This window comes from Equus caballus, chromosome 16, assembly GCF_041296265.1.
Source record: "Equus caballus isolate H_3958 breed thoroughbred chromosome 16, TB-T2T, whole genome shotgun sequence".
Classification (NCBI taxonomy): Eukaryota; Metazoa; Chordata; class Mammalia; order Perissodactyla; family Equidae; genus Equus; species Equus caballus.
In genome coordinates this window covers 56,843,105-56,869,770 of record NC_091699.1, presented here as the reverse complement: position 1 = coordinate 56,869,770, position 26,666 = coordinate 56,843,105, and the positions used below count along the sequence as shown (strand labels likewise).

General features: G+C 44.7%; 1 protein-coding gene across 10 annotated transcripts in view; it reads left to right on the top strand.

Moving 5' to 3' along the window:
* Nucleotides 1-26,666, top strand: part of MYRIP (myosin VIIA and Rab interacting protein) — a 347,529-nt gene that overhangs the window by 205,355 nt on the left and 115,508 nt on the right. For 2 of the 10 annotated variants that reach the window (XM_070237963.1, XM_070237961.1), the window contains exon 1: nt 17,241-17,485. The exons of 7 other annotated variants lie outside the window; for them this stretch is intronic. The gene's annotated coding sequence lies outside the window, so the exon portion shown is untranslated. Of the gene's footprint in view, nt 1-17,156; nt 17,486-26,666 lie in introns of those variants that run through there. One more of the 10 variants, XM_014731770.3, reaches the window with a different exon arrangement.

Here is a 26,666-nt window from a genome sequence, read left to right as displayed (position 1 = left end):
TAATCTACAGATATTTACTAAGCACCTAATGTGTGCCAGTCACTGTGCTAGAACCTGAGGATATACTGTTGGCAAAATACACACAATTCCTGACTCACTGGGGTTTACAGGATTGTGAGAGAAAGTGACAACAGTCATATAACCACAAGAGTGCATGAATTATTTTCAAGCAGTGCCAAGGGCTGTGAAAGAGAAGCTCACAGGCGTGTGAGCACCTGTAGGAGGGAGACCTGGTCTGGGCTGGAGGTCAGGCAAGGCCTCTCCAACATTTAAGCTGAGAGCTGAAGGTTGAGTAGATGTTGACAAAGCTAAGTGGGTGGGAATGGGGAAGAGAAGTTTCCAGGTAGAGGGAACAGTATGTGCAAAGGTGGTGAGATGAATGGAAGGTTGGCCTACTTAAAGAACCCAGAGGCCCAGGTGGTGGGAGCCTGAGAAGGAGGAGAAGGGTGGGAAGAGGTGAGGACAGAGAGGGGCAAGGGCCTGGCCTGGTCCTGGTCAGTAAGTTCAGACATTTAACTCAACAGATATTTGCTGAGCCTCTTCTCTGTTCAGGCCTGTTCCAGGCTCTGAGAGTTCTCCAGAACAATAAGCAGAGTCTCTGCCCTTATGTGCTAATATTCCATAGAGGAGTCTTGTCTGATGTTACTGCAGTGGCCCAGGTTAGGAGTGGGGGTGGGAAGTGCAGGGGTGAGAAGGGAATGGATTTGAGAGACAGCTCAGATGTCTTCTCCTGATGGAAACTTTCCATGGCCCCACAGGCTCCCCTGATACATGTTGTCGTAGCTCTTTAACTTTTTCTGTGCTATTACACCTCACCATTGTAACTCTACAACTGTCCAGGCATTTGCTTAGTATTTTTATCTTTCTACTCTTCTCTTGAATAAGGCTCCATGAGGCCAGGGTCCCTGACTTTTTTTAGTTCTTGCTTCGTCCCCAGCACCTGGCACAGTGCCTGGCGCTCAGTGGATACTTAGTAAATAACTGCTATTTGGAGGAATGGATTGGCTCTTGGGGGATGAGGGGGGAATCAACCATGATTCCCTTGTTCCTACTTACCCTCTGGAAAGAAGGGAAGTCCCATTTATGGAGTCAGACAGTAGTGAAGTACCATAGTTGAGGACAAGATGAAGACGACAGATTGTTTTGCCTCAAGACATGTGTTGAGCTTGAGGTGTCTTTGGAGTGACATGTCAGATGAGGAGGCGGCCAGAGAACAGGGGGCTCATAAGTGCATGGATGGTGCCCGGGACTAGAAGGAGCATACTAAAGATGAATTTTAAAGTGAGGGAATAAGAGGGCCTAGGATGACCCTTGTGGTTAAAAATTCCAAGGTCCCTCCAAAGAGTCCTGAGAACATCAATTTAAAAAATGAAAAGAAGGGTTTGATACCCAGTATAAAAGGGGGCTAGCCAATAGATAATACCCATTTCACTTTATGCTTTAAAAAATGTAAATCCTTAGAAAGGTCCTAGAGAAATAAGGCCTAATTTGGACAAGGCATATTCAGCATGAAGACAATTAAGTTCAGCGTGAACAAATACAGAAGATGATGCTGTATTCATTCTTAGGACTACAAAGAGCTCTTAACGTCAAGACCAAAATCTACTGCAGAATGCCTTTAAATTTCTTGAATTCTCATTTGAGAGCAGGAATGAGAGGCCTAAAGAAGGCGAACTTTAATTCAGCATCGCCTGTTGGGAGGGCTAACACATTTGCTGTATAAGTGGGCTACTTCAGCCCGGGCTTCAGAAGCTATATCGCCATAAGGACTCCTAGGAATCCTGCCTGGGGTGTGAATTGCTCTCAGAATCATCATAAAGGCGTTGGAGGATATTATGCTGTCTGTAATTCAAAGGCAGCACTAACAGGGGAGTATTTAGGAATCTGTTGGTAAGGAAAGAATTGAAGAGGCTTGTAGTTTGCAACAGTAGATGTGAGGATATGAGCTAATTAAGAAAAGGGGATTTAATTTATTCTAAAGAATTGTGTCAGGGACCACAACTCCCCAGTCAAGTAACTTCCAGAGCCTGTCCAAATGAAACCACACAAAGACATCTGCCTTTTCCAGGGCTGTGTACCCCTCAGGCGATTTATTGAAGCTGAGGAGTGAGATTCTCACTCCAGCCTCTGGAATGAGATCCCTCCAGAGACATGTAGGAGTGGCCTTGCGAACTCAGGAAGTGCAGCAAATTCCAAATAAGCCAAATAACTGTAAAAGTTCTTTTTGGCAGCTGTGCCTCTTAGACGCAAAATCATAGGGCATGAAAAGTTTTCAGTCTTTCTAATCAATTTAGCTTGTGTCTCTAACTTTGGGAAAAATAATACACCATCCAGTAGGTAAGCTCTGTCTTGGAAATTGTATATTATCAAATAGAAGCGATTTACTTCTCACCTTTTATAAATTTCCTATGTATTAAACTTTGTCCTTTGTGTTTAAAAATTGCCTTCCAGGAACCAAAATTGGTTATATATTCTCATATAAATAAGACTTGTGTGTTTATTTATTGGATTTATTTATTTAGCATTTATGTCCCCAACTCACAATTCTGTCAACTTGCAAAAGAGAAAAGGGAAAACTTCATTTAAGCAAGGATTTGAAAGAGGGAAGGAGCCTGGCAGGGGAGGGTAAAGCAGGATGAGGGTCATGAAAGAGTGTGTCCTTTTCATGGGCAGCAGAGCTGCTGTGGCTGAAGCATAGGGTGCATTCCTGAGGGCAGGTAGGATAGTTGGTGGGTGATGTTGGGAATCTAGGAAAGTGTAGAGCAAGACAAGTTTGAAATGACGCAAAGTGTGGGGAGGTGTGGGAGTGTATTCCCATGTATGTCTTTATTGGAGAGGTAAGAATGATCCCCTCTCACCTTGCTTCCAAGGATTCGCCAAGAAGGGATTGAAAACTGCTTGGAGAGCACTCTAAGAACTTACTCAAACCTCTTCCTATTTAAGTCAGTAAGATTCTTCCTTCCCTGTGCCCCTATCGTGAAAAATAAGAGAAGCATAATTTATATAGCAAAAGCAAACAAAAAGAATAAAACAAAACTGGAACTTCCTGGTCCATGGTAGAACTAGGGCAAGAGGAGTTTCCGTTGCCTTTGTAAGACTGTGTATGTCCACAAAAGGCATGCACACAGATGTCCATAGCAACTTTATTTGTAGTAACCCCAAACTGGAAACAACTAAAAGTCTATCAGCAGGAGAACAAGTACATAAATTATGGTGTATTCACGTAATGAAATAGTATATGGCAGTGAAAAATAAGGAAATATAGATACATGTAGCAGCATGGATGAACACACATGATGTTGAATCAAAGAAGCCAGACACAGATGGGCACGTACTGTATGATTCCATTTATATACAGTTCCAAAATGATCAATTTGATCTATGATGAAACAAATCAGAATAGTGATTGCCCTTGGGGGAAGGAGGGATTACTGAATGAGAGGGGACATGAGGGAGCGTCCTGGAGTGATTAAAATGTTCCATACCTTGATTAGGTGGTGGTCTTACAGAAGTATGCATATGTAAAAATTCATTGTGAGTGACACTTATGATTAGTGCACTTTATTATATGTAAGGTATACTGCCATAAAATAAACTTTTAAAAAATTAGTTAGGACATATACCCTGCCTCTGCCATGTAACAGCTGTGTGGCTACTGGCTAGTTGGCTGAGTATCTCTAAGCATCATTTTCCTTATCTGAGAAATGGTGGTTAATGATACTGGATTCATAATGTTAACGATTAGAGGAAGGATGAATTTTGCCCACCATGGTGTCTGTCACATGGTTAGGAGGCTCCCAATGACAAGAACTTTCATTTCTTTCATTATAATGGTCTGTAGTCCAGAGCCCCTGGCTCTGATGGCACAGCTGGGAAGTCATGCTGAGTCCCTGCAGGTGTGCCAGAAGATAGCATTTCCTGTGACAAGGACATCGCTTCTGATCATACTCATAAAAGTATTCCAGCCACACTTTTTATTGTAGTAGAGCATTTTCTAAGCATAAGTGGAGAAAATTAGGAACTGCTAGATGAGGCTTGTGGGTGATACTCGAGTGAAATGAAAACCAGATAAATTCACTGGCTGATTTTGAGGAGAAAAAAAGGTCATTCTCTGAGAATCATGCTAGCGTGTGTCATTGAAAACAAACAACTTGGAAAATCAGACACATCCAGATACATTCCAAGACACGTCATAATTAAACTTGTAAAAACTAAAGAAAGAGAAAAAATCTTGAAAGCAGCCAAAGAGATACAATACATTCTTAAAACAGAAGATCAATTCAGGTAATGGCAGATTTCTTATATAAAACCGTGGAGGCCAGAAGGAAGTGGCACAACATTTTTCAAGTGCTGAAAGAAAAGCGCCGTCAACTGCAAAGTCTATATCTGGGCAAATTATCCTTCAGAAATGAAGGGGAAATCAAGAGATTCTCAGAAAAAGGAAAACTAAAAGAATTTGTAGTTGGCAAATAGATCCCTAAAGACTGGCTAAAGGAATTCTTCAAACAGAAAGGCAACAATAAAAGAAGGAATCTTGGAGCATCAGGAAGAAGCAGGAATGCAAAGAACTGAAATGTGGGTACACACGATAGACCATCTTTATAAATCATATACAATGACGGAAACAAAAACACGTGACACCATCTGATACTCAAAACAATGATATTTGAAAGCGGGAAAGGCAAATGACCTAAATGAAAATAAGGTTTCCACACTTCATCTGAAAGTGTTAACACCAGTAGACTGTGATAAGAAACATACCCAGAGCCACTGCCGCAAAAACTATACAAAGAGATACGCTAAAAAACCCTGTAATAAATCAAGGTGGAATCCTAGAGGTAACTCACAAGAAAGCAGGAAAGGAGAGAGAAACTAACAATAACCAAAAGAAACAATGGCCGAAGAAAGTGCTGAAGTTTGCAAAATCTGGGGAAATTGTCTTCCTGCATTCTTGGAAAGTTCTACGTCCTCACAGCAGAGCCCCAGTACAGATTCCAAGACAATAACTTCTCACCCTCTGGAAGGTCCACTCTAACCAGTGTGTCCCACAACAACCCAGAGAGAATGGATGTGGTTCCGTAAGTGACCTGAACTACTCTTAACTTGGCAGCCACCTTAAAACAAAGTTAAAGAGCTTGCTTTTCACTATGTGGAGGCTACCTTTTGAAGGATGAAAAGATTTTGTGGTGGTAGGGATTTCCCACCTTGAGCAGGACCTCCCCAGCATGGAAAGGGGCTGCAGCTCAACCCACAGCAGGGTCCTGTTCACCAGGGGTGGGGATGGGAGGCTGGGAGAAGGAGCTGCAGGGCCCGCCCCAACGGATCACCAGGTTGGGACCTGCTGCTGTGGGCCAGGTGCCAGGACAGGGCAGTGTGAACCGGCTCCCCTGGCCATTCAGAAGCCTGTCCCCTGCCTCACACTCAGAGTGCCAGCCCTGCCATCAGACACCCCTGGCTTGGGCCCTTCCTAGCTCTCTGCCCCTCAGTCCAGTATTCATCAAACAGAACTGACGCTGCTTTGGGGAAGTGCTGGGAGAGATAAATGAGGCTGCCCTGAGCTACTGCAGTAGCCTCCAGTGCATGCTCCCCAAGGCCAGGTGCAGAGAAGAGACTTGGACAGCTGTGGCCCCTGGGAGGCTCAATCCAGAAGGAAGAAGGTAACAGCCACTGAATCTCAGGGTGGACACTGAGGTTGGTTGGCATTCAGAGCTCTAGGGTGGGGACAAGGGAAGCCAGGCCCTGTGCCCTGAGCCCAGGATGAAACTGGGGGCAGCCAGGGAATTCATAACGTATACAGGCATTACCAGTGAACTCACCCTGGGCCATCGCTACGTGGCTGGAAACAGAACCATGGCAACTAGTGCTGGACGCACAGGGGCATGATGGTCCCCACACAGGGAGGCCCCAGGAGGGAAGCAGGGCAGGTGACCCAGTGTGGTCATGAGGGGGAAGCGATGTGGCCCAGTTGGCTTGGGTTCTAACACCGGCCCCATCTGTCCTTGGGCAAGGTTCCAAAGCCTCACTTTCCTCCTCCATCGGATGAGGGTGCTAACAGTCCCAGCCTCACAGCGCTATGGACGTGAGTCAGAGAGGCACCTGCCAGGGTTCAGCCCAGCAGCTAGCTCATAGTAAACACCAATAGCTGTTATTATTACTGTTGTTATTGTGGCTGTCACTGGGGAGTGAGCCAGACAAGTAGATCATAGCACCAAGAGTACAAACTGAAATGTGTGCTTCAAGAAGGGAGTGTGTTATGAGACTCCAGATTTTAGTTCTGTTACAGAGAGCATTTGTCCAGCGTGAATGTGTCAGGTTAAAAAGCTGAAGGGAGAGGGCTGGCCTGGGGTCAGTGGTTTCCTGGTAAATATTTAACAACCAGCTCTCTAAGTATAAAGAAAAGTTTGATTTGAAGCATTTGCCAATTTCCATAGTGTAAGTATTCCCACCATATATGTTTTTAAGCTACCAACATGTCATCGCTGAACACAGTGCTGGGGAGAGATGCTCACAGTCAGCTCTCCTGAGCCAGCACAAGCCTGACCCAGCATACCACTGCCTGGGGTGCAGCAGGGTGTTTCCAAGAACAACAGGAAGAGACTCCTGCCCTCCAGGATCTCAGGTCTAATATGGAAGACAGGAAAGCCCCAACCATAACCTTACATAGTTTGTGTCGGTGCTGGGAGAGCACCCAGAGGCAGTGGAGAGGCCCTGAGGTGTGAGCCAGGAAACCGAAGAGCATCCTGGGGTCGGAGCCTGTTCAGCAACAGATGAGATAGGCTGGGCTGGGCTGGGAGGGAGTATAGGGCCCTGCCCAACATGGCCTTCTCAGCCCTGTTAAGGAGAATAAAGAACAGCCATCAGGTGCAGAGGTGTGACACACTCAGATTCATGTTTTAGGAGGATGCCTCTCAGTGCTGTGTGTAGAAGGGCTCAACTGGAGGCAGGAAGACAGGACAAGGCTGTTGCAGTCATCTCTGGCAGGGATTGGGGCCTGGACTTGGTGGTGGGCATGAGAATGGAAAGACACAGATAGATTTGACAAAGATCTAGGCATGTGGGCAGCAAGGGAGTGGGGAGGAGTCAGGAGTGCTGCTCTGACTTCAGCTTGGCCCCTGGATGGATGCTGGAGTCATTCCCAAGGAGACAACCCAGGAGGAGCAGTAGCTCACAGGGAGGGTGATGTGTGAGTGTGGACCTCTCATCCCCCCAGCATAGATGCCCAATGGGACTGGGAGAGAGAGCCAGACAGGGAGTGTAGAACAAATGGTAGCCATCAACATCTGAATGCCTAAATCCCAAACTGGACCCCAGGTCATTAAGAAGAATTAGCCATTTCTAATTTCACACTTAAATTTAAGAAGCATTTTTGCTTGGATTATGTAGTTTTAACCTCTCAGGCATCCATAAGGTATGTGGAGCCAATATTTCCATTTTGTAGTTGAAGAAATTGATGCTTGCACAGGTTGTTATAACATCATCCTTTCTCACTGATAGCCCTCAAAAGCCATCTTTGAGCTTAGTAGCTTTCCATGCAGGTTCTTAAGACTCCAAGATGCTCTCCTGGGCATGAGACAGGGATGTGTTCACATAGCAGGAAAATTTTGGTCCTAGACACAGTTGGAATATGCCAAAATGCAAGAAGTGATTATTTGACTTTGTGGCTCAAAAAGAATCAATTCAAACAAGACCAAAAACAAACAAACTAAACTAAAAAAGGCCATGAGAATTTACAGAATGTTTTCCAAGTTTCTCGGAAATGTAATCATCATCATAGAGCCTTTGTACATTAGTTCTGAGGGAGATGCCTCTCTTTGTTGGATGTTTCTGGGCTTATTGTATATAATGGCCTTGGCAATGGATTGTTTATGCAGAATTGCATTTGCTTCCCTAAAAGCCACTTTCTATAGATTTGTTTTCTTCTATAAAATTATATACAAGATCTTCAGGCCAAGATATGTGTGGATGTGTGAGAGCCTGTGAATCTATTTCAATGGCACAAGGTCAAGGAAAGTCACTTCCTATACTGCGTGCACCTCTAATAAAATATATATATAAAAGTGCTTCTCTCCATCCTTTTATATTTGACTTTGGAACAATCTCTCTCAAGAGTTTATTAATAAGTACCCAATATGGTGTTACTAGATGCTGAAAAACACTCCATGAATACTTGTTGCATCCACAATTTCACCAAGAAAAATCAGTATATTTAGTTTTATTTCTAGTCAGACTTTTTTCTTGCTTGGTGAGCTTTGAGACCTTGTGCAAAATCCCTGACCTTTCTGGGCCTCCCCTGTGAAGATAACTATGATCAGGGCCCCCTGTGACACATTCCTCAGAGCGCTTGGGGGCTGGCTAGTGAGGAGTTGGAACAATGTTCTGTGCTGAAATTTGCCGATGTTGTGAAGGGTGGTGATTGTGTTCAGACAACACCATACACATGGACTTAGAGGGCAGTGTAACTCCCCAAGATGGTTGAAGAAAAGAGGAAGAGAAGGGGCAGCAGAGCAGTTTGCCTTTGCATGTAGCACGTACTCACCCGGCATGAGGCTAAAATCTGGGGCGAGAGCCCTTTCTCCTTGTTGACCAGCCGAACTTTCTCCTGTCACCATTTCTGCTGAAGGATGGTTTCTAGTCTCCAAGACAGCTGTAAGTGTTCCAGGATAGAGTTTCACTTTTAGGAAAGGAAAACCTAACTCAGCTGACCAACTTTATTCATTTTTAACTCATTGTCTATCAAACCGGCTGGCTTATGCACTTCTTTGCCCAGAGCCATTTCAGAAATGTCTTTCAGGAATAAAAGGCTGTAAGGTGACACCTTATGTGGCTCTTGCATCTGTGCCTTTCTTTCCTAGTGCCCACTTCCTATGTGTATATCTATGGAAGACATACAGTGTTGAGCTGTATTCTAGTGGGGTGGGGCTAGGGAGCATTCAGTAGGTGCCACATAAAAGCTCCGTCCTGAGACACTCAAGTGGAGCAGAGGTGGGTGCTCAGGAAGCAGTGAAGGGGATTCCTCTTCTTTCTTTCAGTCGTGGTTTCTCAGGTGTAGACTTCAGGAAGACCATATGAGTGCTTCCAGGTAAGCTGGTGCACGTGGCGCCTGCCCTGTGGACTGGCGCTCCTCAGCAGGAAGCAGGTCTGTGCCCATCAAGGAGCTGATCCAGACGAAGTTCCCCTCTGTGTTCACCTCTCTCTTGTGGCTCTGGAGCCTCCATCCCAGTCTTGGTTAGGCCCTCTGGCCTGGTGTCCCAGAGATCTCCCCAGCTGGGCCACTGAAGGGGGTCAGCAACTCACGGAGAGACCATTAGGTTGAGACCACAGAGTTTGGGCTTCTTGATCCAGATGCTCCAACCTGGGAAAACCTTTCCTTCCATTTTAAATTAAATTAAATTTTAATTTAATTTTTAAATTAAAAAATGTGGTATTTCCCTGCAACAATAGTTTTAATGGCCGTGTGACAAATCAAGGACAACCCAGACCTCCCATGTTTGATTTAAATCACTAGACATACATTTTAGCAGACAATTGCTAAGTATATTCGTAGTGAGCTTAGACTTTGTCTGAGAAAATAGACAAGAATGGTTTCATGAGTATTAGCATCATGGCATGGGGCATCTTACTTGTCACTTCTAATTCTCACATTTTATAACATGCTTGATCTACAAATTGGACTGCAGGATTCTTGTCCGAGCTGCATCAAGGACTGGGGAGAGTAGAGGGAATTTAAACTAGATAAAGGCTCTGTCTTGATGGTTTCCTCCTCTTCCCAGAACCTCCCAGAAGGAACATTTCATGCTAACATTGCCCAGGGAAGCCTTCACTTTCCTCTCTCACCCCCGTAACGGTGCCAAGGATTAAAATTGCATAGAAAGCGATGACATTGCAAAGAGACACACTGGAATCCATTTCAGAAGCTATAAATTGCTCATCTGAGGCTCTGTAAGCCTGGAAATGGACTCTGCTCTCGCCGTGTCTTTTCCGCCGAGTGTGTTTACATTCCTTTCCCCGGACCTGCGAGTCTATGCTCCCTGAGGACAGGGGCCATCGCCACTGTGTGACTGCAAAGGGGATGCTCCTAGAGCTCCAGGTCTCCTTCCCTTGAGGTTTTGAAACCACCACTAACTCTTGACTCAGAGACCCTGCCTGAGGTCTTTGCTGCCTTTTCATGGTCAGCACCCCAAATCCCCCAAAGATATCTTCCCCAGATGCTCTCACCCTTCCTGGGTTCTCTCTCCATTTCCCCTTGATCACAGCCAGCTGCCAGGAAAGACTGTGAAAGGTATTCACCCCACACTGTAAGGGATGGGTATGTCTCCCCAAATCCTGATCCCAGGTGAATTTTACTTTCACAGGCAAATCCTTAAGCTAACTAGGTGTATTCTAGAAGATTCGGGACTTTATCCTGGGATGGTTTCAGCAGTGCCTGGGGCTGTCTTGTCACATGTGGCTCAGGTTGGTGACTCAAAGAAAAGAGGAAGAAAACTGAAAGTCATGACACACTTGCTGAGCATAAGGCATGTTGTGTATGTTAACTCACCAAACCCTCAAAAAGCCTGCAAGGTGAGTATTATCCTCATTTTACAGAGTGGGAGACAGGCTCAGAGAGGTTAGTAATCTGCTCAAAGTCACTCAGCTAATAAGGCACTGAGCCTGGGTTTAGAACCCAGTCTATTTGACTCTGAAACTTGCCATCCTTCCATTGTCTCACTCTGCTTACCTGGGGGGCGCGAGGCCACCATCACCAGTTTTCAGAGGTGAGTCTATCTCAGATGCTCCCACCCCAGGAAGTTTAGTCTACTAGTGGGCTTCCTGTCCCGGGAGGTCTGGACCCTTTTGTAAATCACAGCCTTGTAGTTAGTGACCGCTGCCTGCCATGGAGCTGAGGCCTAGGCCTGCTACCTCTGGCCCTCTGAGGGGACTGGAAGGTCTGCCATCCCCCGCTAGCAGCTCCTGCCCCAGCACCAGGATAACGGTGTGCCTTTACCTCTGCAGCTCAGCATTGCTCAGACACAGAGGTGAGATGCCCCAAGCTGTCCCAGTTTGCATCTCTCCTAATCTCTGTTCTTAGCCTCGCTGACACAACACCTTTGCGACTGCATGCAAAACCAGCAACAACAATTTGCTTCAAACTCCTAATTACCCAGAGGCAACCCATCCATGTTTTCTTTTGCTCCTAAGATAAGGACAAAACTCCTCAAGGTCCAGCAAAGGCCACAGGGTTGATCCCACCTGCTCTTCCACCTCTCTCTCTGTCTCTCACTCCCCCCAACCCTGTCCCTCTCTCTGTCTCTCTCTCTCCCTCTCTCTGTCTCTCTCTCTCTTTCTCTCTCTCTCTCTCTCTCTCTGTCGTCAGACTCAGAAGGGGGTGTCTCTCTCCGTCCTTCTGACTCCCCCATTTCCAACTCCACAAGTCCTTTTCACCTGGTGTTTCCTCCGTCTGGAATGCTGCCCCCTCCCTCCCTCTTCACATGTTCAGTTCTTATTCTGCTTTCAGACGTCCGCTCCATAGCCACAATCCCCTTGTCACAGATTGTCATCAAGCAAGTCTGCATTCATTTGATGTTTACCCCACTGGATTATAAGCTCCCTCCCTGTTTTTGCCCACCATGTTGTCCACAGTTTCTGGCACATAATCAATGCTTGACAAATACATCTTGAGTGGCTGATTACTCATTTCATTCTTAGAACAATCCTAAGAGGTAAGACTGCCCCTTTTGCAGATGAATAAATGGAGACTTAGAGAGATTGCATTGAGATTTAAGGCTCAGTTCTTCTGTCTCTCAAGCTGGTGTTTGTTACCCAATGACAGCTCTATGCCCTGGCTCTTCAGTCCCCCATTGGTGTCCCTATCTTGGCTTCTGGATTAAGGCTGTCCAGCTCCTCCTCTTTGTAGCACATGGATATCTGTTGCTGGCATGTTGGCTGTTCGGTCAGGCATCTCCCTCCCTGGTGACTGTAAGTCCCCCAGGGGCAGGAGCCTTGTATTTAGTCACCTCCTCCCCCAGCACATGTCACTATACCTGCCCAGCACATTGTGGGTTCTCAGTAGGAGTTTGGGAATCCCATTCACCTCTGTTTCAGCTAGGCCTCTATGGATCACCAGTGATGGAAAATCCAACCTGACCTGGCTTTAAAAAAAGGGAATGTATTAGCTTGTGTAATTGAAGAAGTTCAAGGGTAGTCTGGCTTCAGGTTCTGCTGGATTCAGAGTTCAAACTGTACCTTCAGGACTCGGTTTCTTCCCTTTCCATTGCTTTCTGCTGATGGGCTGCAGTTTCAAACTTCTCACAATAGCAAGATGACAGCCAGAGCTCCAGCCCCTCCCTTCTCTCAATGACACATCTTTAGAAGCCACTCCACTCCCAGGGCTGCACGAAAGTCCTAGGCATGGCTCACATTGACTTGATTTGGGGTCATCTATCCCTCCCTGACCTACTCACTGTGGCTAGGAGGAGGGAAAGACACCTGATGAAAGCAAAACCCACTCTTGGAGCTGAGAGTCAGGTCAACTCCACCAAAGAGTGTGAGCGGGGAGTGGGGAGAGGAGGTTTCCCAAACATTGGGGTACTGTTTTACCAGGAAGTGGATTAATGGATGCTAGGCCCTGAAAGCAAGATTTCCACTACAACCTCTTTTTACAGTTTCCCAAACTGACCTCACACCTCCTGCAAACTTGACCAGTCCAGCGCTGTTACTGTCCTTTGCAAGGATAGAGCCTGACTCCCCCTTCCTCACATCCCTTCCGGGAAGACTTCACCAGACTTGGAGCTGTAAACAGATCCTGGCATCCTCCCTCGCTGAGCAGGGAGGGTGAGTCAGCTTCCAGCTGCTGCCTGCATGGCTGTGCTGCTCTGAGAAACCCCAGCTAATGTGAGACCACCGGTCTCCTGAGTGAGGACCACTCCATCCAGCTTAGAGCCAGACGTTCAGATACCCAGAGGCAGAGGCCCTGACTGGAGGGGCAGGACCCTGAGGGCCTCCTGATCCTCTGCCTTCAGACTCGGGGAATCCAGCCTGGCTCTTCAGAGTCAGCCAGAAGGGAGAATTCCCCAAAGCCTCTGACAGTGCTTCTCTGGGGAGCTCAGGGAGCTTTTTGAGAAATGTGTAGGCAGAGGCTGTGTAACAATCCAACCACTGGGTACAGCTGCCACACACACAGAAGCAACACACACACACTCACAAACACATAGACATGTACTGACACATACACACACACCCCACAAATACTATCTCCCCACCTCCCGCTCTTCCTTGCTCTCTCTTCCCCCTTTCCTTTTTTACTCTCACATACTCACAATATGCTCTTACGCAATGTTTTTCTTACATACTCCACAGTCCCTCTTTTCCCTCCTCCCTCTCTCTCCCCATCCTTCTTTCTCTCACACACATATACATGATATACCTAGTGTTTCTCTCTCTGGTTCTCTCACACATGCACACTCCTCCTTCTCTCTCACACACATAGAAGCTGTACAACATAACACCTCACCCCTCCCTCCCTCTTCCCCACTCCCCCAACATACACCCCCCAACCCCCCCCCGCCAAACCCTGAGCCCTCAGACCATATCTGTGACCACTGACCCTTCAATGGTTGGCCTCTATGAGTTTTCTCAGGTCATTCCACCTCTGGATACATCCTGAATGGCAGTCAAATCCTAAACTTATGTCCCATCTTCAAAGATTGGACTCACGCTCTCAAGTAGTGCCTCAGATAAGAAAACTATGGTTAGAGAAGGGAAGTGATCTGAGTACACAGCCACTATAGGTGAGAGGTGGGGATGGAACCCAGCTCTTTGGACCCCTGGGCTAGTGTTTTTAATGACTCTCTTCTGATTTAAAGTGCATCTCCATGTCCTGAATCCTCACTGTATGATGGGGGAGACACTGTGAGGATGAAGTCATATTTAGCATATGACAAAGGTGGCATGATAAACTGACAGGGAGATCTCTGAAAATGGTTTTGAGTCCATCAGTTTAACTCCCATCCAACAAAACCCTCATCTAAGAGACCAAAGAAATAAAAGGTGGTTTTTAATGGGTTTATGTCAGCTTTGGCCACAGGGGTGACCATCCCAGGCCAGATTTTCTGCATGATTTCATGCCAGGGGCTGCAGAGAGGGTGTCTGGACCAGCCTCAGAGGAGCTGCTGTGACAGCAGGGTGGAAAGTGGGGTTCAGTCCAGCAGATTCTCCCAGAGCTCCCCTCTCAGAGCAGTGGAGCTGAGAGCACAGGCAAGGATGAAGCATTGGGCAAAGGCATCAACATCTTTGAAAAGATGAAAACTTCCTTTGCCAGGCAAAATGACAACTGTAAGAAAAATTTGGGCATTTTGAGATGCAGCATCTGTGCTTCTTGGCAAAGCCCCTGGTTTAGTGTTTGGGTGAGGCAGTACACTCCGCCCATCGTCCTAACTCCTTGCTTTCTGCATGAGTGTGCCTTGATATCAGTGGGCCTGCCAACCCCCGGAAAAAAGGCTCATCTGTTGCCATGGAGGCTTTCAACTTTTTCAGAGGCTGGGCCTTGAATCTCTGCCTTTGCAAAGAGATTCCACTACCAGCAACAAAAAAGCTTATGGAAATGGGAAATTAGTTTTCTGTATAAAAGCTGACATTATTGAGAGCTTATTCTATACTGAATTACTCTTCTAAATACTCAGTTACCCTCATAACAACTCCCTAAAGGTTTACTGCACCCATTTTACACATGCAGAAACTAAGGAACTTGCCTAGGGTCTCACAGCTTGGAATTGGAGGAGTCAGGATTTGCACCCAGGCAGGCTGGCTCCATGCATGGCACTCGTACCCCATGTATTATCATGCTCTCAAAAAGTGAGAAATCTGCAGACTTTCTAAAGGATGAATTCTGGGGTGCTTAGTTGGATCCTGGTCAGTGGTTTCAATTTTGGTGACAAAAAAAAGTCCCCCTCTAAAAGCAATTTATTCAAAGCTTCTCTTGAGAGATATTTTTGGCTCTATACAGATGGAGTAGATCTTTCTATTCAAAGCCCTTACATCCACCATGGGGGATAATGCTGAAATAAAATACTCTCCCCTCAACCTACACACCAAGATCTTTGGCCAGGCTCCGCTCTGAAGGTGGGGACTGGTGGCAAATGTGCACGATTCCCATCCCTGAAGGAAGTGTCCCCCAGCATGGCACCTGGAGCTCACAGCCTCCGGAGTTTTCTTTGTAGGCAGAAACCTGCAGGGGCCTGGGAACGTTGCAGAAGCAGTTTGGAGATCCCGTCTGCTCAAACTTGCACGCTGGAAAGGGGACTCGTGATCCTCTGTTGACAGCATGGACAACAGGGCTGGTGCAGACCTTGCAAAAGACGAGCTCAGTGACTTAAGGAGAACAGAAATGCTGCTAGAGGAATTCAGCCAGGAGATTGTTAGAGAATTCTGCTGTTCCTTTCGAAGCAACCGTGGAAACTCTGATCCGAGTTTATTACTGCACTCCCTTGTAAGTCAGAGTTGGCCAGCACTGTCACCACCAAAATGAAAATTCTTAATAAATTGGCAGGTCAGCTGCCTTGCATTTGGCTCTGTCAGAGACCACTCCATGATTTATACTTATTTTTCTAGTCAAGCCACAGCAACAGCATTTTTTTGAGATTTATATTTGAACAGAAGTACATTAACTTCAGGTTTGATTTGCGGAATATAAATTTGTTTTCATTTTTGTAAGAAGTGGCTGTTGATTTCTGCATGAAAATGAGTGGATGATGCATGCGCCTTTTCAAAGTTTGTGTTTATATCCTGCACGTGTGAAGAAAACTTATTTCTAATGCAATACATTCCATAAAAGTGTAAGCAGAGTTTTGCACATATGCATTTGTCTGGAATAAAAGGACCCCTCGGCAGAGGATGCGGTTAATTGGCAGTGGACAAAAAAGAATCCATTTTTCTTCCTTTCCTGCTTAACACCCTCAGTGTATCTGTAGGTCCTTTCCTCAGTAAGTGCTATGTAAACAGTGGTGCGCTGTAAGCAGAGTACCCTGGGTCCTCATAAATATTCTGAATCATGCACACATACTCACACACAGACAGGAGCTAGTGTGATGACTTGCAGAATATTCTATCTACCACTTCACAATAAAGGGGTATGCACCCTCTTCACAATCCTGCCCAGATCCTTTAGAGAGAAGCTTCCCCAAGTCTTTCCTGTCAAATGTTCTGCTCCCTTCTCTTTGTGTGTGTGTGTGTGTGTGTGTGTGCGTGAGAGAGAGAGAGAGAGCAGGAGTCACGAGTCAAGAACTCACGGTTTCTTCAGTGCCAGAATGCAATCTTATTTGAAAAATCTACTCTGGTTTTGGACAGAGAACAGATTGGCCCAGCTGAGAGCTGGCATTTGGAATCGCACCGAGCAGTTAGGCAGCTTTTCTTGTAGAACTTTTTTTTCTGGTGACCGCCCGAATTTGTCGTGCCTGCACAGAAGGGAGGGGCACTCACAGCAGAACAGGAGGGACATGCAGGGGCACATGTCAAGCAAGTGCCCGGGGTTACAAATAAGTGTTCTGTGACAGCTCCTTCATGATTTGTGTGGTCTGAGAAAAACATTATCCGTGCTTATTTTTAAGAGTACTTTACAGATGAGGTGCTGCTAATATTTGAGCACTAAAATATGCAAAAGTGTGGTAATTCGGTGCACTGCGAGCTTGATCTCTTTTGAGCTTTTCGACACGGTTGGGCATGGGGATGATGCCCATTGTACAAATGAGGACACTGAGGCTTACAGAAACAAAATAATTTGCCTTTGGCCACAGCTAGCAGGCAGTCATGTCCACTCCGTCACACTGTAACGGTCTTTACACACACACTGGAGTCAACATGAATTGGGTAAAATATGTGCACACACCCTCGGGCACCACGGGGAAGTGTGCCTGCTTGCACTACCCGAAAAGATGCTCTGAGATTTCTCTTCCCCTCTGTCCAGTCTCCCGCTGCCGTGGGAAGCATGTTTGTGTTGAGAGCATTTAGCAAGGCAAACACATGTGATGGTCTGCCTGATGAGAAAGCACAAGATGAAACCACATCTTCGGTTTTTCCGTATCACAGAATCTTGAATTTGCAAACAAGAAAGTAGAAAAATACATGTAAAAATTCACGTGACATTTCCTCCACAAAGTTTTATTAAACTGGGCAGCTTTAAACGAGCTTTGGTCCCTCTGCCTCCCCGTCGCACACGTGTTGATGGGTTTTTCTCGGCTTGGCTGCCTGAGACTTCACAGCTCTCTGTCACCTCCCTTCTGAAGCTGGTAATAGAAACAGATGATGGCACTGTGCTGTTCCTTCACTCCAAGATTGCTCTCCGCCCGGAGCCCCGTGTCTTCCTAGGAAGGATTCCTGGGCTTTTCTGGCCATGAAGACAAAGAGTGAAGATTTGGGGGCTCCATTGCCTGTGTCCTGGCATTCAGTTCTCTCTTGAGACACTTGAACTAGATCTGGGTAGAAGAACTTGGCAGAAAGAAAACCACTGCTTCCGGTAATTTTCATAATTAAGCAATGTTGACTTGTCCTTTATTTCACAGTTTACTACTATTGATTATTTACTATAATCTTTATTATAGGCTGCCTGGTTGTTGTCACTGATGTTTTCCAACAGAACTGGCTCATTTGTTTCCTATTTGGTGCATAAATTTTCAGCATTTTGCGTATGAATATCTGTGCAAATGTTAAGAAATGGATTTTAAAGGACATTTTGTACTATTGGTTACATTTCAAAAATATGGGGGAAAAAAGTACTTCTTCTCTCTTTGTTGATTGTTTTACAAAAACAGATAGAATTTTATTCTGCTGCTGATAAAACAGAGAGCTGATGTGGTGAGAGTGTTGTCATTGGAGCTGCCTTCTCTGCAGATGTGCCATCTCTGAGTCTGTGGCTGGACTCCTTAGTTTATGCCTGTGGGAAAGGGAAAGAGCATCTGAATTTAAGGACATTGACTTGTTCCAAGCTAACCCTACACACTGGTTTTTGGGGCAGCAAATGATGAAACATGTATGCTCTTGGGGATTTCCTTAGTTAGGCTTGGATTTTCACAGAGCAGCCACAACATGATAACTGTCCATCACCCAGAAGGGACATTGAGAGATTTCTCAGGGCCCCAAAGCTAAGAACTAAATACTCAGATTTTTTATTTATTTTATTTTATTTTAATCAAAGTCATAAATGTACATACTTTAAAAAGTCACCCAGTTCTCTTGATTTATTATAAAAAGCAATAGACCCTTGCCCCACCCCCAACCCGTTCCTGCTTGCTAAGTACAACCATTTTCAACTTTTAGCTTTCTTTTGGTATTTATCTCCAAATTTCTAAATAGCTTGCTTACATTGCTTTTTTCTTTAGATATCTCATTTCCTACTGTGAAAAGGCTTTATTCCCTTATACCTCCAGCCTCCCAACACATACACATCCCCCTTCCCTCCATTCTCCCAGTATGTTAATAACATAGTCTTTGTTAGATCAGTTTTCAGTGTTTTATTATTGTGACTATAAAAAACAGCTTTCTGGTATTGCTATTGAGTGGTCCAAAGTCATTCTGATATTTGATCCTTTGCACGTGGCTTTTTCCCCCGTCTCCGAAAGTTTGTAGGATCTTCTCTTTGGTCCCAGTGTTATAAAATTTCACAACAATGTACTTTCATTTGGGTCTTTTTCCTCCATTGTACTGGGCCCTTAGAGAGCTATTCTACTTTGAAAACACAGCTCTTTCAGGCTTGGGAAATTTTCTTCAATTATTTCTTTCATTATTTTATTTCTTCCATTTTTTTGGTTTCTTCTGGAACATAGCTTTTGAACCTCACAGATTAATTCTCTAGTTTTCTTTTTCTCCTGAATTCTCCCTTTGTCCTTTTGTTCTATTTTTGGAAGGTATCCTCGACTTTATGTTCCATCTTATCTACTAACTTTTAATTTCCACAATAACTTTTTTTTTTAATTTCTAAGCATTATTTTTGTTAGACTTCCTTTCAGAATGTAGTGTTGATGCTTCAAAAGTTCAATATATTCCCTTATTAATATTTTTGGAATTTTCTCCTTTGAGTTTCTTTTTTCTGCTTGTTTTTGTATTTATCTTTAATGGTAGACACTTTGCTCAAGTATCCAGTGTTCTAGGACTGTCAGTTCATCTTTAACAGTGAAGCCCTGAAAGCTGATTTGAAGACCATTGGGCCTGAGTAGGGCTTGTTGGCTGGTGGGCTTCGGCCTAAGATGATCTGGCTAGGTGGTTTTATTGGGGGAACAGTTAGTAGGTTTTTTTTTTTTTTTTTTTTTAAGATTTTATTTTTTTCCTTTTTCTCCCCAAAGCCCCCCGGTACATAGTTGTATATTCTTCGTTGTGGGTCCTTCTAGTTGTGGCATGTGGGATGCTGCCTCAGCGTGGTTTGATGAGCAGTGCCATGTCTGCGCCCAGGATTCGAACCAACGAAACACTGGGCCGCCTGCAGCGGAGCGCGCGTACTTAACCACTCGGCCACGGGGCCAGCCCCAGTAGGTCTTTTTTTTTTTGAGTTGGTTAGTTTCCCTAGAGAGGAATGTTCCAGTCTCCTGCTAGGGATGTAAGTCTGACTGTCAGTTTAGAGGAGCCCAGTGACAGAGGAGGGCCAAGGCCAGACCCAGGATTCAGCATGGGAGCTTTTGCTCAACCCATCTGTTTTCTGTGGGTGCCACTGCCCTTGATATGCCTGGAGCCTGGTCCAGTTGTCTGTATCAGCCTTTCTAGAAGTAAACATTTCTAGAAGACTAAGCAGAATCTGCTGAGATGGAGGAAGGCAGTTGCCTGGTTGAACAGGGTGTAAAAGGGAACCTGGGGGTCCAACTACTTCAACCACTTGCATGCCCACTTCTAAAGGTAACTGATGCTTGGAATTCCTGAGCCTTGATGGGGTTCTGATGTGAGAATTGGGCTTCCCCCACTGCAGCATCAGGATTCAGCTTCTCCTGGGTACTGACTCATGTTCTTATGCCTCTTCTGCTTTCCGGCTTCCCAGATGTAATTCCTGTAACCTCTGTAGGAGTTTTGGCTTTTGTACCTTATTTGTATTTTAATAGGATTTAGGAGAGAGCAGAAGTAAATGCATGGGTTTAATTTACCTTGTTCACCTGGAAGCCAGATCCCTGACTCCTGCTCCCAGGGGTGGTATTTGGGCCACATGAGGGCGTCCCTGGGAAACTTCAACACCAGTCTCAGATCGTGGAAGTAGCACAAGGTGTCATTTCTCTATGGCAGCCAGAGGGTCGCCCCTGACATCTGAGTTGGGTGTGTTCACCCTAGAGGAGTGCAGGGTGGGGGAGGTCTGATAGGGGCTTCAGCAATGGTTTACAAACTCATTTTGACCCACATTAACAAGTTTGGTTTAATCTCATTTGAAATTAAATGAGTTTGAAAGGCACCTGAGGTCACACCTGCAGCACCATCACCACAATCATCATCTTCCTCCTTTAGAACTTTCTAGAGTTCTCCATCAGTCCCTGAAAGTCACACTCAAGGCCCTAAGCACCTGGCTTCAACCTCTCCATCAAACCTTATGCGCATGCTCACAGTGTATGTGCTTCTCACAGCGGAGATTCCAGCATGCTTTCTACCCCCATCCTTCATCTACTTCTACCCTTTTCTGACAATGTTTTCTCTGCCTGAGCACCCTCACCCCACTGCCTGCACCCCAGAGAGTTCTACACACCCTATAACACCCAAGGGACACAGTAGAGTGTCTGTGAAGTTTCCCCTAGTGATCACACTCGGAATCCCAGGAATCGGGCTCAGGAAGGACATGCATGTTTTTCATTTGTATTACAAAGCTAAATTATGAAGAACAGTTAGAAAATGAAGAAAAGTACCAAGGAGAAAATAGGATGTCAAATGTATTTCACCACCTGGAGGTAATCACTGTGGACATTCTGGTGTTTGTCCTTCCCATTTTTCCTCAATGCATTCATTGCTCTGGGTTTTCCTGGTTTTGCTTTGCTTTGCTTTTGATATAAAATTGGATTATTAATGTCAGAATTATTTAGTAACCTTTTCTGCCTAGCAATAAATGTCAGGAATATTTTTATGTGAAAAATAGTCATCTAGAACGTAATGCTATAGTATATCATTATAGTATGTTATGATAAACTATAACTCATTAAGCAATATCCTAGTGTTAGATATTTAATTACTACCTTTTTGACTAACTGTGAAGAACTACCTATTGCTCATCTTTGCAAATAAGGCTTAATACCTGTAGGCACTTTGACCGGATTCTACATACATACTGCCAAGCCCCTCTCCAGAAAGAACAAACCAGTTCAAATTCCCATGCACACTGGGAATGCCCATTGAGCTACATGCTGGCCACTTCCAGATATTATCATTTTTTATTGCCCTAGAAATTTTAAATTTTAGTAAGATAACGTGTATCAATCATTTGCTTTATAGTTCCTACCTTTAGTGTCTTAGGAAGGATTTCCAGAAACCCAACATTTAGACTACTTTTGCTTGAAAATAAAGTCACCCCAAATATGATGCTGTTCCTCATTTTCCCAATGAGAAGATGAACAAAAGTGGAATTCTTCTGTCCATCTTTGATACATAAGCTTTGAGAGGTATAGATAAAGTAAGCAAATGTCTACTTACAAAATAAATTTATTAATACAGTGACATGTACACCTTTAAAATCCCTCTTTAAGTATAATCACATATTATTTGACAACTGTTGCCTTTTTTCTCTCTCATATCATGAGCCGTTTTTCCAGAAGCCCTTTGCATCTTCGACATCAGCATTCTCGTTATCATCAGAACCACTCACGGTTGTGGACTGTGGTTTCCCCCACACAGCAGCGGCACTTCTGGCTGAGTTACTTTGAATCTATGTGTAGTTCTGCCCCTGAAATTTTTAACGCAAGCCACAGAGAGACAGTCTTATAATATTAGCTTTTAAATCTATCCTGAAGGTGTATATTGTTCTCCACAATGAAACAACTTACTCTGCTTTATTTTAAGGTTTTTACTTTTACTAAAGATGTACGTGCACAGAGTTTAAAGAGTCAAGACTTGTTATGAAAAACAGTCTTTCAACATTTCTTCATCACCTCCCTCTCCCCCCACCCCCAGGGCAACCACTTTTAACTCTTTCACTTATTTTCATGATAAAATTGTCCTCCATGTCTCTATATAGAATGCCTGTATTGTCGCTTGTCAATTGTTTAGTTTTAGGCATTATCTGTTACTTCCCGCCAGGGAACAAGAGGATTCAGCCTCTTCTAGCCCACACCCCCGCCCTTCCCATCCCCTCACCTATCCATAATGAATAAATTCAGTGCTTCGTTATTATGTCTGCATAAACGCTATGCCCAGCTGAACCATGTACTAAACTGTGGTTAGTGTTTTTCTGCTCTTTTCATGAATTTTTTAAAAATTATGAAATGTGTCACAGATACCAAAGAGTATATAATCTGCATTTGTACAGTTTAAAGAAGAAGCATAAAGTGAAGATCCAGGTTAAGGAAAACAACCTTTCCGCAGTCACATCCCCTCCGCTCCCCAGAGGCATCACTCCTTAGAGTCTGTGTTAATGATCCTTTTCTTTATGGTTTTCTCACTTCCATAGATATCCCTGAACAGTACTAACTGAAAAGTGTCAGGGTTAGAAAACCTACAGTGTAAAAGCACTGTACTCAGGGGCCAAGGAGCATGTGGACGTTTCAGGTAGCTGCACTGGATGTGGGACCGTCTGATTGTCTGCATCATAAGTCATGCTGACCAGAAGGTTCCCTAAGCCGGACTCACCTACATGTGAAAAGAATACAAAACAGCGGGAAACTACACCACACAATAGATGTTTTATTTACTTTTGGACAAAAGAGTTATTTAAGAGGAATTTTTGGTGGAATTTGGGGGTGTGTAGAGACCTAATATGCAAGTATTTTGAATTTTCATGTTTATATGTTTGTTATCAATGCCTGCCTTTTTAAAGTCAGAATTTTGTCTGAACAGTATCTTCTTATGGGGTAGTCTATTGAACTTTTCTTTATGTCTGGGATGTGATTCACTTTTATGAATCCTCCTGGCACATTTGGGGAAAAACATTCCCTTTCTATTTCAAAGATATTGTATTTTATACATACTGTTATTTGTGTACATATTTCTGAACAAGGGGATATCATTCACTGTCTCTCTGTTCTTATTTACATTTGTCTGTTTGGTCTGTCAAAGTGTGAGAGAGCTTTTTAAATCCCCCACTGTGATTTTTTTTTTAATTTCTCTTTGTTTTTCTAACAGATTTTGTTTTATATATGTCAATGTTATTATTCAGCCTATTGTAGCTTCATTATGAGTTATTCCCTTTATCAGTGTAAAAATAACCATCTATCTTGTTTAATGGATTTTTGTTGAATTTTGTTTTATCTGGTTTGCTCTCGGTTGTTTGGGTTCACCTGGTACTCTCTGGCCTTTTCCTTCATTTTTAATCTTCTCTATGATTTTTTTGACATGTCTTTTGTCAACAGCATATAATTGTGTTTTGATTATTTTGTGTTTTCAAGCACTTGTCTGTTAAATATGGGCTAACCCTACTGACCTGTATTATGATAACTGATATGTCTATCACCTTGATATGTTTTATCAACATATTATATTGCTATTACAGCCTAAGATCTCAATACTTTTTTAATTTGATGGTGGGGGTAGAGGGAACAACTAGTTCTGATACTCACGTATTTCCCCATTCATAAATTCTCCAATTAGTTACTGAATACCTGCTGGGTACCAGGTACCAGGCCAAGTTATTCTACCTAGAGATACAACAGAGAATATGACCCAGTTCCTGCCCCATATCAGGACCACCTTCGTAGGCATACAGTCATTCCATGGCCCCAAGCTTGGTTTAATGCTCTGCTGCTGTTGTCTTGAAATTCTTAATAATTTTTTAACAAAAGAGTCTATATTTTCCTTCTCCACTGAGCCCACAGATTATGTGACTGGTCCTGTGTATAAGAACATAAAGTTGTGTGAGAGACAGAAAGCAGGAAGTTTCAATGTGCTGTAATAAATACCTTAATAGGAGTCAGCACAGGGGGCTGTGAAAGCACCGAGGGGCTTCTCACCTGTCTGTGAGGTCTTCTGGACACAGCTGATCACCACGCTGAGTGAGATGAGGGGTAGGAGTCGGCCTGGAGGAGGAGGCAGAGGAAACAGCCGGGGCAAGGCCAGGGTCTTCAGACAGCATGATGTGTGTGGCCAGAGCAAGAATTAGAGGTATCTCTGAACAACGCTAACTGCAAGCATCAAGGTCAGAAGAATTGTCATCTAGAATAGGGGCAAGGGTCAAAACACATTCCAGATATCTGGACCAAATGCTAAATCAAATGACTGTCTGCATTTGAAGTCTTGCTGACAGGCCCCTTCTAGAACTGACTGTCATTTTATACCTGGTCTTATGCCAGGGTAATGGGAGGTGAGTCTGAGGGAGAGAAATTAATGAAGATTCCTAAGAGTCTGGAAGGCTGTCATAGAAATTTTTGCTTTTATCCTGAGTTGATGGGGAGCCATCTTTCTAACATGCAAAACTGACCACATCAGTGTCCCACGTTTGAGAATGGTCATCTGGCTTCAGCATGTTGCTTACCTTGAAGGAGTGAGGGGAGAATCTGGGCTGAGCAGTCTAGTTGCAAGGCTTTGCGTAGCCATCCATGTGGGAGATGATGGCAGCTGGAAAGAAGGTGTTAGCAGAGGAGGTGAAGTAATAATCTGGTGTCAGTCAACATGCAGGAGGGAAACACTGCACACTTACTTATTACTGAGCTGTGGTTGTAAGAGAATGGGGTTAGTCAAAGATGACATGGTGCTGTGAAGTCACTGAGACAGGGATGTAGGACCACAACCTGGTTTGTGTGAAAACAGACAGTGTGTTGAATCTGAGGCATGTAGCATTTGAGACGGGAGACATAAGTGGAGATATTCAATGAGCAGAAGGTTCTGGAATTTAGCAGATAGACATAGAAGAGAGGCCAGCTGAAGCCACTGAAGCATCCCTGGGTTCACTCTACTCCTCATATTGGGAGAGTTCAGAGATGGGGGTCTGAGAGTGCTCACATTCAATGGACGGGCAGAGGAGGAGGCTTTAGAAAAGTCAGAGATAAAGGGAAACTGGCACTTTGGAAGTCAGAGTAGTATGGAAGCCAAAGGAAGAAAAGCATTTGAGAAACAGTGAAGAAGTCAAACACATACACTATGGGCTGAAACAGCACTTGAGCCGAGGCCAGCGAAGTGGCCCTTTGACTTATCAGGGAGCTTTGGAGCCTGGCGGAGAGCAATTTCAGTGGAATGGACCCTGGATTGCTCGCAGAGGGAGTAGGAGGTGAGGAGGTTAAAACTGATTGGACGCCCTTGCCTCCTGGTTACTAAGGAGACATGTCTAATAACTCTATTTCCTAGTTTCTCCATCTTATGCTTTGACCTCTGGGGCCTTGCTGACCCTAAAGAGACTACTAATTCCGAAAGAAGTAAGCAATTCACCTACGGGTACTCCTTGCAAATGCAACCCAACCAATCCAGAGCCCACATCCACACCCCACCACCTCCTCTGCCAGGCTCTCACACTAAAGCCCTTGTCACTCCAGAGCCAGGTGCCAGACAACGAGGGACAGCCCCCATACCCAGAGCCCTCTGAAATCATTCAAACCAGCCAATCCTTAACTTCCTTTCCCATTCCTTCCAGTGGAAACCATAATAAAGGCTCTCATCCATGCTTTCCTTTACTCCCTCTTCCTCCTGACCCACCCTGGTGCTTCCTCCTGTGGCCCTGCTTCCTTCTCTCAGGAACTATCAATCTTTTGATAACAACTATCTTTTTAATATCAATTGTCTCCTGATCTGTTGGCCCTACCATCCCTGAATAATAAAACCCACATTTTAAAACAAGAGGAAAATGTTACTGAGAGAGGATTTGGGCTTTTTGTGTGTTTTTAACAGATGAGAGAGGCTGAGTGTAGTTTGATGCTGAGATGGCAAGGCCAACAATGTAGGAGAGAAGGGAGAGGAATTTGGGAAAGGCCTGAAGAGATAAGAGCAGACAGAATCCAGAGTCATCACCTCTCAGGGAGAGGGCAGGCCCAGCCTGGTGAAGATCGCTGTCAGGAGGAACATGCTCACAAACATGCAGAGGAGGTCCCTCCTTCAAAATGAACCCTGTGTCTTTCTTCCTGGCGTTGCTGCTAAACTGGATCATCCCCAGCCTCCCTCCTCCATATTCTCATAATCTCCTCTGAACCAGCCCATAGTGACAACTCCAGCCCCACACTCCTCTAGGACTTGGCCTAAGCCATGCATCTGACACCAATCAATCTTACTGTGGGTTGTCTTTATGGCTGATGAATTTATCCTGTCCGCTCTGCTACAGGGAGACGGGGCTTCTGTCTTAGTTATCTTGTGTCCCCAATGCCCAGCATCTATTGGATTCTAGATGAACACGTGTTGAAAGTGGTGATAGTGGCAGTCTGATACTGTGAGCATTATAGAGCACCCACTGTATCAAGTGTTTCGAAGGATAGAGTTGAATAGACAGTCCCTGCTTAGGAAGCTCCCACTGGAGGAGAGGACAGATGAAGGTAGGGATACAGGGCAACTATGTAAGTGTGATCAGGGGACTGCCTGATGCCCACCATGGGCAGGAGAATATAGCCATTGCT